This window comes from Lipotes vexillifer, unplaced genomic scaffold, assembly GCF_000442215.2.
Source record: "Lipotes vexillifer unplaced genomic scaffold, Lipotes_vexillifer_v1.1 scaffold545, whole genome shotgun sequence".
Taxonomy (NCBI): Eukaryota; Metazoa; Chordata; class Mammalia; order Artiodactyla; family Lipotidae; genus Lipotes; species Lipotes vexillifer.
The window spans coordinates 1,597,889-1,609,912 of NW_006779129.1; positions in this window are offsets into that span (position 1 = coordinate 1,597,889).

Consider the following 12,024-nt stretch of genomic DNA (forward strand, 5'->3'; position numbering starts at 1 on the left):
CCTGGAGGGGAGAGGGTAGGAGGTACACTCTCAGGCCATCTTGGCAGAAAGAAAACCTTGGGGATCAGTTGGGAAAGACAGTTTGCCTCCCCTCGAGAGCCCAGGCAGGGGACTGACATTGTGAACTGTGCTTCTGGTCTTTAGGCTCCCCTCCCCTCCTCTCTTCTAGGTTCCTTTGTTTATTAGGGATTCACCAGGGGTCTGGGCCAGGCCGTTTGCTCTTGGTGTCTTTCTCTGCCTGGTCTGCCCTCTTTCTGTTTGTTTTGTGTTCTGGCCCCAGCGTCTCTTTGCTTTGGACACACCCATATTGTTTCATTAAAAAAGCAAATGCATCCTCTATCCACGTGCAAAAAGAATGAAGTTGGACCTTTTTTAACGCCGTAGGCAAAAATTAAGTCAAGGTGGTTCGAGGACTTAAACGTAAGACCTAAAACAATAAAACTTTTAGGAGAAAACATAGGACAGAAGCTCCACGACATTGGACTCGGTGATGATTTCTCGGATATGACACCAAAGGCACAGGTAACATGAAAAAAATAAACTAGATTCATGAAAATTTTAAAATTTTGTACATCAAGAGACACTGTGAACGGAGTAAAAAAGCCAACCCACAGAAGGGGAGAAGATGTTTTCAAATCACTATCAACCAAAAAAAGAACCGCAGAAGGCTGCAGATAAGAAAAGAATTTATTTGGGGTGTTAAGAATTGCAGTTTGGGAGACAGAGATTTGGGTAAAACCGAAGGAGCTTTCCGAGGAAGAGAAAGAATCAGGGGCTTTATAATAAAGGCAAAAGCCACAAGGCTGAGCTCTGACGCGAGAAAGGAAATATCTGTCCTTAAGGGATGGCTGTCACAAGTTGTTTTAGGGTCTGGGTCCCACAGGTATCTTGAGTTTCTGGCAGGTGTCCTGGATGCCTTCATCAGGACAGGACGTGGTCACAGGGTCAGATTCCGTCCGGGCTGAGAGGAGCGTAAGGTCCGTCCTCAGTGGCCTCCTGGCTCTGTTTGAGAGGCTCTCTGAGCAACACTGACTCCATTTTGATTTTCCTTCCACATCGTATGTCTGATAAAGGATCAGTATCCAGAATATATAGAGAACTCCTAAAGCTCAACAACAAGAAATAAGCAACCTGATGCAGAAATGAGCAAAAAAACTTGAATAGACATTTCTCCAAAGAAGACATACAAACGGCCAAGAAGCCCATGCAAAGATGCTCAACATCACTGATTATCAGGCAAATGCAAATCAAAACTACAGTGTGATATCACCTCACCCATTAGGATTGCTGCTTTCAAAAAACAGAAGAGAGAACAAGTGTTGGCGACGAGAAGTTGGAATTGGTGGTGGGAATGTAGAATGGTGCAGCTGCTGGGGAAGAGGGTACGGGAATTCCTCAAAAAGTTAAAAGTAGAATTACCATATGATCCGGCAACTCTGCTTCTGGATATAGACCCCAGATGATCGAAAACAGGGCCTCAAAGAGATATTTGTGCACCCATGTTCATAGCAGCATTACTGACAATAGCTAAAATTGTGGAAGAACCCAAGTGTCAGTTGGTCCATGGATGAATGGATAAGCAAAACTTGGTCTGTGCATACAACAGCATATGATTCAGGCCTGAAAAGGAAGGAAATCCTTTTAGGATTTCCTAAACACATGCTACAACAGGGATGAACCTTGAAGACATTATTATGCTGAGTGACATAAGCCAGTCACAAAAGGACAAATACTGTGTGATTCCACTTACAGGAGGTCCCTGGGGGAGTCAGATTCATAGGGGCAGAAGAACAGTGGGGGCCGGGGGCTGGAGGGTGAGGAGTTAGTGTTCAGTGGGGACAGAGCTTCTGTTTTACAAGATGGAAACAGTTGTAGCGTGGCTGGTGGCAATGGTTGCGTTTTATGCTACTGAACTGTACGCTTGAGGGTGGTTAAGGTGGTAAATTTTATGTGCATTTTAACACGATGAATAAATGGAAAAGAAATCTTATCTGTAAATGCAAGGTGGTATCCCGGATTGGATCCTGGAACAGAAAAGGGTGTTAGTGGAAAACCTGGTGAAATACAAAAGAGCTTGCGGTTCCGTTGTCAGCGGTGTGCCAGTGTCGGCTTCTTGGGTGTGATGGGCACTGCAGTACGTGAGATGTTAACAGGGGCGGGGCTGGTGTAGGAGTGCACTGTGCCTCGGTATTGCATCTTTTCTGGAAATGTAAGATTATTCCAAAATAAAACCTTTATTTGAAAAAATGGAAAAGCAACTGCATCCTCAGTCTCTGGGGAGTGACCATGGGGCCCCAGCTCCACCAGAGGAGGCTCCTTGCCGGAGTCTTGCCTCCTGGGGCCACTTCTTGGGCCAGCCCGAGCTCACCTACTGGGGTCTCCAGGGGCCAGAGTACTGAGTGGCCTGCTTTCCTCTCCCCCTCCGTGAGGCAGGGAGGCGATAGGGAAACGGCGGGGAGTGGGTTCCCGGGAGAGGAAGGGGAAGCAGCAGGGAAGGAGCAGAGAGCCCGCGGCGGCCGGACCTGCCGGAGCCTCAGGAGGAGGACGAGAGCATGTGGCTGGACAGCGTTACAGACCCGCTTTGGTCTCCATCCAAACTCGTCTGCAGATTGACTCAGGGGTCAGCTTCATCATTCTGTTAAAAAGTAAACAACTCCTGTCTCCCCCAACAGTACTCTCAGGCTGAGCCTCTGCTCTGAACACGAGCTTCTTGCATCAACTTCCAGTAGTTTCCAGGGGCCAGAGACCCCCGCTACGGGATCATGTCAGGATAGAATATGGCGGTGACCCCGTCCAGGTGGCACTGGTGGCACAGAATGGACTTGAGGGTGGCCCTCCCTGCGTGGCGAGCAGGGAAGCTGTGGGCCATCTGGACCCCAAGCCACTCGCACCCCGCTTTCCCGGCCGGAAACGTCTGTTGTTGGTCTCATTCATCCGCATGCGTAAGTATAAATCACCTGTGCGTACGTGTGGTTCCTAGTCTCATGAGAGCGATCTTAGAGCAAAGGTGGATTTTCTCTCCATCGTTTTCTGGATCTATTGAGCAGGTTTTCCCCCTTGAATTGACAGTCTGTGGAAACACTAATTGGCAGGGCATTTCCTGACCCAGCAAGTAGAAGTGAAAAGTAAGTTCTGTGTGGAAATCAAGCGATCACACGAGTGACTGAATTGCTGGGGAATTTTAAGAAGTAGGTTGGTTTTCATGACTTCAAAAAAGACTAGCAGCCGCGCAAACACTTGCCTTTAAAGTGGTGTTTGTGGGGCGACGGGCTGGAGGCCGAGATTCACGTCTCTTTGCAGGAGGGAGTGAAGACGGAGAACGGCCACATCAACCTGAAGGTGGCCGGGCAGGACGGCTCCGTCGTCCAGTTCAAGATCAAGAGGCACACGCCGCTCAGCAAGCTGATGAAGGCCTACTGCGAGCGCCAGGTGTGGGGAGGGGTCCCGGAGCGCGCGCGCCTCTGTGTGTGTCTCTGTGTGTGCACGCCTCCCCCGGAGGCGCTCCCCTCCGCCTGTCCCCTCCAGGCTGGCCGGTCACTCCCTCTTCCGCCACCCGGTCGTCCCCGGTCAGGGGTGGATGTCTGGTGATGTCCTCGTGGTGCTGCTGGGATCGGAGTGGTGGCTTCGCCTGGGATTCCATCCCTCCACCTTTGCGTCTGTGGAGCCCCTGCCCTCGACACAGTTCAGTTTCCAGACGATGCCTGATTCTCACCCTTTGTTTACTACATTTCAAAATAAGGAGCCCATGCTCGTATGCCCTCCCACGGTGACCAGAGAGACTGACCGCGCGGAGCGTGGAGTGTGTGTTACGTGTGAGCGTGACTGTGCCCTTGGGCCCCTCGGTCGCCTTGTGCTCTCTGATGCTCCTCCGGTCTCTCCCCCACCGAGCCTGTCCTTTCAGGTGAGGCAGCTTTTCTCAGGATACTTCGGAAATACCGGACCTTTGTTAGTTTCCATTCTTGGCTTTGATAAATCCTTGCCTTGGGCTTTCTGTTGTTATTATTACAAACACCCTAAAAAAGCTCCACGCCTACCTCTTTTTCTCCCCACTTTTCCGAGCTTGCTCCTCGGAGGATCACTTTCAACTCCAGCTTTTCTTTTCACTTTTCTTTGGTAAATACGCTTGCGCTTCTGTTTCTTCACGTTCTTTGATTTTGGAGATTTTTTTCGCCTGTGAAAGGTGGGACTTCAGCTCTGGCCCGCCATCCGCACATCCACCGCCCGCGCTCGCACACAGCTCCTTCCCTGGACCCCAGCCCATCGCTCTGGAATCTCCTGCTTCTGTCCTGACTGGGGCAGCGCCAGCCCTGAGCCACACAGCGGCCTGTGAAGATTTCTGGCTCTTGTCTGAGTCCTGTTTCCCCTGGTCTGGTGGTGGTTGTGTGTGTGTCATTTTCTGGGGACCCCTTGTTAATTTATGCCCTGAATTTCCTAACGTGCTGCACCGTCCGCCATGTTCCTGGGCCTTTTGCTTTCCCATCGTCCCTCCCAGGGCCCCTCCCTCCCTGCCCCACCTGGACTGCTGCTCAGCCATCATCCCAGAGCCTCCTCCCATGTATTTTCTGGATTAATCTTCTGCCCCTGTTTTGATGGAGCATATCTTCCGGTATCTTGCACAGAAAGGGTATGAAAAATACTGCACGTCGGAAAGTGATTTGCTTTATAAACCTTCACGCTTGAATGTTTGAGTGCACATAGGTTGCAGTTTATTTTCTTTTCTTGGAGCTACTGCATCATTTTTGTCTAGTTTCCAACGCTGGTGTGGAAAGTTCAATGGCATTGTGATTCTCTCTCCTCTGTTTGCGGCTTGGTTTATCTCTGATAGCTTTTGGGACCTTGTTTGCGTGCTTTGAGGCAGTGTTACCATTTACTCTTCTGGGCACATTCCGGGCCTCTTCGGTCTAGAAACTCGTTTTAGTTCAGGAACTAGACCTTCTGTTAGTTCTTTGGTAATTTGTGTGCCTCTTCACTGGAATTCCCATCCGGCTTGCAGTTACCTGCTCCAGGTGTGTTCAGTTGGATCATTTCCTCCCATTGTGCACTGGGTTTTGTTGCTATTGGTCTCTGTTCTGAGAGGTTTTCTCAACTTCATGTTCCCACTTTTTATGGACGGTCTTGTTTCTGTCATGATTTCTGATTTTTAAAAGTTCTTGTTCTGGGCTCCCCTGGTGGCGCAGTGGTTGAGAGTCTGCCTGCCAATGCAGGGGACGCAGGTTCGTGCCCCGGTCCGGGAAGATCCCACATGCCGCGGAGCGGCTGGGCCCGTGAGCCATGGCCGCTGAGCCTGCGCGTCTGGAGCCTGTGCTCCGCAACGGGAGAGGCCACGACAGTGAGAGGCCCGCGTACCATGAAAACAAACAACAAAAGAGTTCTTGTTCTTTCCCGTTTTCTGAGGCTCCTTTTTCCCCAGGGGAACTTTCTGTTGTTTTCTGTCTCCCTTAGATCTTCAGGTGTGTGTATGCATCTGTGTGCGCGTGCGTCCCGGCGTGCTCTGTTCTGATCCTTCCTCCCCGTGCCCTCCTCGTCCCTTTCTTTATTCTTTGCTTTGACTCCTCACACATTGGTCTTTCCTTAACTGTCCTCTCTCCCTGGGTGACGGCTCGTATTTAAGCACGAAGCACTAAAAAGCTGGTGGAAAGCTGCACGCGTGGTGTGCACGGGGCCCGCATGTTGTCGCGGGGCGGCCTGCCCTGGTGGGTGTTCTGTGGGGGTCCCAGTGTTGCAATCTGTGAGTCTTTAAGTCTCCCCGGAGTGGCCCCCAGGCTCCCGCCTGTGCCCTGGGAGCGCAGCGGCCGGAAGGAGCAGCTCGGCGGGGCGCCAGGTGTACTGGGCGTCACTTCCCTGCCTCCGCCGGTCACCTGTCACTGCCCCGTTTGTGCCTGTGTCCCCAGCCCAGGGCTCTGAGTCCACCTCTTCAGAACGGGGACCTTCTGCCCGTGGGAGGGACAGTGCCCGACCGTGCGGTTGGGGGCCCTGCTTTGGGAGTCAGATGTGGACTTTCCAGCAGTCATCCCAGATCAGCTGCATCGCTGCCTCTTACACCTCTGTGCCCGGCCCCTGCCCCTCTCGGGGCTCTTGTTGTCCGCCCCCCTGCCCCCCAGCGCACTGCATCCTGACCTTGGGGTCTAGGGTCCACAGCCCTGTAGCTTCCAGCCCGGAGGTGATGCCCTTTGTCTGCTGGCCTGGCCCCTCTCCTGTTTTCTTTGTCCTTGTATGCCTTTTTTTGTTTCTTTATGTCACATCAGTAGGTTTCAGGAGGGAGCAGAGATGGGTGTTTTAATCCTGTCTGTCCTGATCAACTGGCTGTGCCCCCGACCACGTCCAGCTGTTCTCTCAGGAGGCAGAAGGGCCGCTTCCCAGCTTCAGGCAGGCTGCTCATCACATGCCTCAGGGTCGCCTGACCTATTTCTGAGAATTGTTTAAAGGGGAGGAAGTGATGGTGCCAACGGTGTCGAATTTCTGCTCAGCGCCTGGAGGGGAGCGAGAGGGATGGATGAGGGCGGAGCCCCAGGAGCTAGAAGGTGCTAGAACGGCAATGTCTGAAAGGTTGTTCTGGGTGCATCACATGAACTAGGTTGCAGCCCCACTGGTGAGGCTTCGTAGTCAACTGCGTCGTAAATCTGTATATTCAGAAATCTGGTGTTTCCACATAAATGTGTGATTCTTTTTTTTTTTTTTTTTTTTTTTTTTTGGAGGTATGCGGGCCTCTCACTGTTGTGGCGGCCTCTCCCTTTGAGGAGCACAGGCTCCGGACGCGCAGGCTCAGCGGCCATGGCTTACAGGCGCACCTGCTCCGCAGCATGTGGGATCTTCCCGGACCGGGGCACGAACCCGTGTCCCCTGCATCGGCAGGCGGACTCTCAACCACTGCGCCACCAGGGGAGCCCCAAATGTGTGATTCTTTTTGAATTAATGTGTTAGCTGAAAATGTTTAATGATGATTGCTTTTTCTTTTCAGGGCTTGTCAATGAGACAGATTCGATTCAGGTTTGATGGACAACCAATTAATGAAACAGACACCCCAGCACAGGTAGGGAAGCCGACCCTGTCTATACTTGAGGGCTTCTTCCAATCTGCATTTCATAACTTCCATTTGGAATACTTGCATTTGAGAGTCACCGATTGCTTCTCACATAGAAAGAATACCTTACATTTTCTTTTTTTTTTTTTGGCTGCACCAAGTGGCTTGCGGGATCCTAGTTCCCCAAACCTGGGCCCTCGGCAGTGGAAATGCAGAGTCCTAACCACTGGACCACCAGGGAATACCCACCTTACCTTTTATTTTCTTTATTTATCAAAAAAAATTTTTTTTTGTGGCTGTTCTCTGCGGCAGGTGGGGTCTCAGTTCCCCGAGCAGGGATCGAACCTGTGCCCCCTGCAGTGGAAGCGTGGAGTCCTAACCATTGGACCTCCAGGGAAGTCCCTACATTTTCTTAATGGCTTTAATTATTAGATCATTTGACTTTGTAATTTTGAGGTTCAGTTTTCGAATGAGGAAGATGTCCTTTGTCAGCCTCTTCTGTGTTGGGAGAGGGACCGGGAGGGTTGGGTGCCCGGCAGAGGTGGTCCAGAGACAGGGACGAGGCCTGGGCCTGCCCATGCCCGCTGCCTTCTGCAGGCTCCGGGCGAGCCAGGCACGTGCGGTCACCACCCACTTGTAGCCTGGATACTGGGTCTGCAACGTTAGCCAGTTTGTACTTTCCAGTAAAGCTTTATAGAGACTTGTTTGTTTGTAACAGAACTTAGGGTTTCTACCAGGTCAAGTCCCTAATGTTGACCGTTCCTTTGTTAGGGGAAGCTTGGGGAGTAAGCGGGCTTGTTGGAAATCCACAGCTCAGCCTCTGTCCCCGGGTGCCCACCGAGGGCAGGCTCGGGGCTCAGGCACCTCAGGGTGGTGTCCCTGGCGTGGGCGGGGGCAGCTCCAAGACCCTGGTGCTCAGTGGCGTGGGACCCCTTCCTGTGACGTGAGGATACTCACTGTCCCCTCTGTGCCTGCAGCTGGAGATGGAGGACGAAGACACCATTGACGTGTTCCAGCAGCAGACGGGGGGGTCCGGGGTGGCCAGCTGCCTCTGGGGTGCAGCCTCTAGAGCCACCGTCCCCTCGTGTCACTGCGCTTGTGTTCGCTATTGAACGGTGAAGCTGTGACCATGCCCGCACCAGGGAGGCTCGGACACCGAGGACATTCCCCAGAAGGACTTTGCTCTCTGATGTACTGCAGTGCGGCCGCGGGGATGTCCATGGCTTCCCCCAGCCCATCACCCCGGTACCTCTGTTTGGGTAAAATGCATGGCGAGGGGTTTTGCTTTTGTTTTTACTTTCATTTTTGTTTTTCCTCCTTCCTGTGACATTTCCCCCAAACCTGTGGCCCGAGTGCCCACTTTCCGTCTAGGTGGGGCTCTTACCCCAGGTACTGGCCCCTACCCATTCCAGTCATGTAGAGAACTCACGTCACTGCTCTGGGGGTGTTTCTGTGGGGTGAGTTTTGGGGACACAGTCAGGATGGGAGACAAACTTTCACTTATTGTTTCTTGCAGGCACAGGTTTTTTTTAATGCTAAGCATTACAAGTGTAAGCTTTGTCAGAATATAGTAAAGTTGAAGGGAAAATACTGGAATGTTTCCTAAAAGGTAAGAAGTTCTTCAGTAACGTGGCCCCGCATGGGGCCTGGGGCCCAGGACCCATCGCCACCCATGGCCAGTGATGCTGTTCAAGGGCAGTGAAAGTTGGCTTTTCCTTAACAGAGAAAAAAGTAATTCCCACACGTCTCACCTGGTAATAGTGCCGGGGCCTCAGATTTCTCCCAGTATTTGCTTCTTATGAATAATAATAGTCTGTATATAAAAAAGATTGAGGATTGGTGATTTTGCAATTAACGTTTTTGTGTAAAAGAGCTGCTCAAAGTGTGGTTACGAGTGAAAGACGGCTCCGGCTTCTCCCCATGGACTGTGCTCGGCTCCCCAAGTTGGTATGGAGTTTACGTGTTACATGTGATTTCAGTTCTGTGAAGCATTTGGGGTCTGTCCTGGTTAAACTCCGAGAGTTGTCCTGTTGCCCTTGTGTGTGGACCCACTGCCGCCGGATGGCCCGGCACTGCTTGTTCGGGTCACCTGGGCAGCGCGGCCACCGTCATCTCTTGTCTGGCTGGCATCTCGCTGAAGATGTCTGCTTTTCCTTTGTAGTTTGCTCTTCGGGCACGGGTGGGATGTCTGCTGGCTCTGTTGTGTTTATTCCCGTTTGTATATTATTTGTTGTCCTTTACTACGGTCAACAGTAAATATAGTTTGGTATTCTGTCTCTCGGCTTGTATTCAGCACTGCGTTTGGAGCTTGGGCATTGTGTCATGTTCAGTATTTGCAGCGACCCTCCAGCGAGGCCACTCAGACTTCGATCTAAGGGCCGGTTCACCGCTGTCCGCAGCTCCTGCGCCCGCGCAGGCTTCCCAGGCGGGGGGCGCCTCTTACCGAGGACACCCCCTCACCCTCAGAATTCTCCTCCGTCCTCTCCTGGGTGGAGGGTCGCCGTTACTCTGGGCGTCTCCATATTTTTGGTGTTTGAGTGTAAGCCTTTTCCTTGCTGCAGCTGTCAACCTACTCACTCATCTGTTTGAAACGGAAGCGAGTTGGCAGTAATTTGAGAACTTCCCTGTGTGCCACACTGTGACAGCACCAGGGTGCATCAGGTGAGGTAAGCACAGGTTGAGAGGTCAAGGGCAGCCGGGCAGTGGAGCACTTGATTCATTTACAGCAGCAGCAGGAGGTGGATGAAGGCGCAGCGCAGCGATTGGGTCGTTTGCCAGATGCCGCGGCGGGTGCTGAAGCCCAACAGGGCAGCCCCTGCACTTGTGCCGAGAGGGACATGTCAGGGTGCCTTAGGTTAGGAGCAGCGCTGTTTCCTTGGGAGCCTCAGAACAGTGCTGCCTGACCGAAGAGCAGGCAGTGTCCTGGAGGTTGTCTCTTATCTTAGAAATGTATGCAGATTGTGCATTCGGAATAATCTGTTGATATCAATGTTTTTAAAATATTGTTACCTAAACCCAACTCCCAGAATCTTTGGGTTAAATTGATGCTTCAGTAAGAGACAGGCCCTATTGATGCTGTTATTGGTGCCCTGGGTCCCAGCTGGCACTTTCTCAGTTTCGGTACCGCAAGTCCCACGTCCCAGGACCCCTCAGTTCCAGGCACACGGGCGACGCCAGCCTGGCTGTGCTGCACAGCACAGGTGGGGAAGCATGTGTTAAAATTGGCTCTGCCACGAGACACAGCTTCCATGGAAAGGAACTGCAAAAAGCAGATCCTTTTTGTAGCTCAGAACTTCAGTTCCCAAAGAAACTAGTTTATTCTGAACTTGCTGGCCTGTCCAGTGGGCCAAAGCCTCTAAGTACTGATATCACACACCTGCTACTCAGAACCCTGGGGATACCAGGACCGACTGACCGAGCAGAGAGTTGCCAGATTGAGTGAATAAAATACAGGGTGCCCAGGTACACTTGAATCTCAGAGAAGACGTGTGGAGGGGGCCTGCTTCCCTGAAGGCGAGGCCGTCCCACCAGCCACAGTGAGGTGAGAGCCTTCTGTTATGTTGAGCACCTCATATTTTGTGTTTTTGTCACTTGAAACTAATCCTGGTACAAGCTGTGAATACACACACTGCTGTACAACAGGAAAATGATGTGACAAAGACAGCAGTGACACAGACATGGACGCAGTGAAGAAAATACCCAGCATCTGACAGGTGCTGTTGTCTGAGCGTCATAATGTTGATGACAATGCTTTTCATCACCCACACTTCCTTTAGGTGACCAAGTGGAGTTTTCCTTTAGCCTCCATGGGAACCACACCCTCTGACCCCTGACCGGCTTGGGGGGATGGGGTGTGGTTTGATTGCAGAGAGGGCAACTACTTGAACAGAAGAACATGAGTATTTGTGCAAATCCATTACTCTTTGGAACTGTCTAAAAGTACTGTGTTGTTTTTATAAATCACCATGGTCATTTGAAAAGACAGTGTCAGACGGAATTTTTGTGACACCTCTACCGCAAAATATGCACCACTGTGAGGTTTGTGCGAATTGTTTAATTTTATTCAACTCGACAGATACCTCCTGCCACGTCCAGGTACTGAGGCTGCATCCAGGAACACACGAGAAGAGAACACCCTGCCCTCATGGGACATGTTTCTGGTTACAGGAGACAGATAAGTTGTGTACTGTGCTAGAAAATTATACAGGACATTACATAGAAATTCTGTAGAGGAGTACATTGGATATGTGTTGTGAAGATAAAAACTTTTCTTTTTTAAAAGGTGCATATATCCTTGCCACAAAGCACTAAAGGTGCTGACTTTCTCTGAAGTAAGAATGGGGTTCTAAGAGGCATAAATAGATCCACAGATAGAGCAGAGGGCCAGTCAGTAGAACCACCATGAATGTTACGGAAAAAAAAAAAAGACTCGCCCGGCTAGTTATCCGATGCACATTACTCAGTGGAGAAGCCAGAGCAGCAGCGGGGGCGGGCGGGCGGTGTATGGCCTGAGGAAGCTGACATCCCCTTGCGGGCCTCCTGAAGCAGTGGCCTGGGGGACTGCCAAGGGGGCCGTGGGGAAGTCTGGACCCGCTGCCTCTGGGAGCTGGTGGTCTGCAGGCTGACGGTTGGGAGGGGAGCCCATCCACACCTGGGGCGGGGGAGGGGTCTGGCCGCTGCTCTGCCCCCTCCTCGAGCTCCCAAAGCTCCTCTCTTGGCCGAGTGGAATCCAGAACCACACTGACACGGCATAAAACCGCCACAATCGCCAATCTCACTTTTTCAAACCTAAAGCGGTGTGAGTGTAGCCACCGGGGCACCAAATGTGTTCCCCGTGGGTTCTCGCTCTGACTGCAGCTGGGCCTGAAAGTCGCCTCCTCTGAACTGCACGGGTGACAACGAGGGAGCCCCAACACGGTCCACGGTGTACCTTCAGCAAACAGTCTGAACGACATCTGCTCATCCGGCCCGCGAGTGGCCAGCCCTGCCCACCCCCCCCCCCC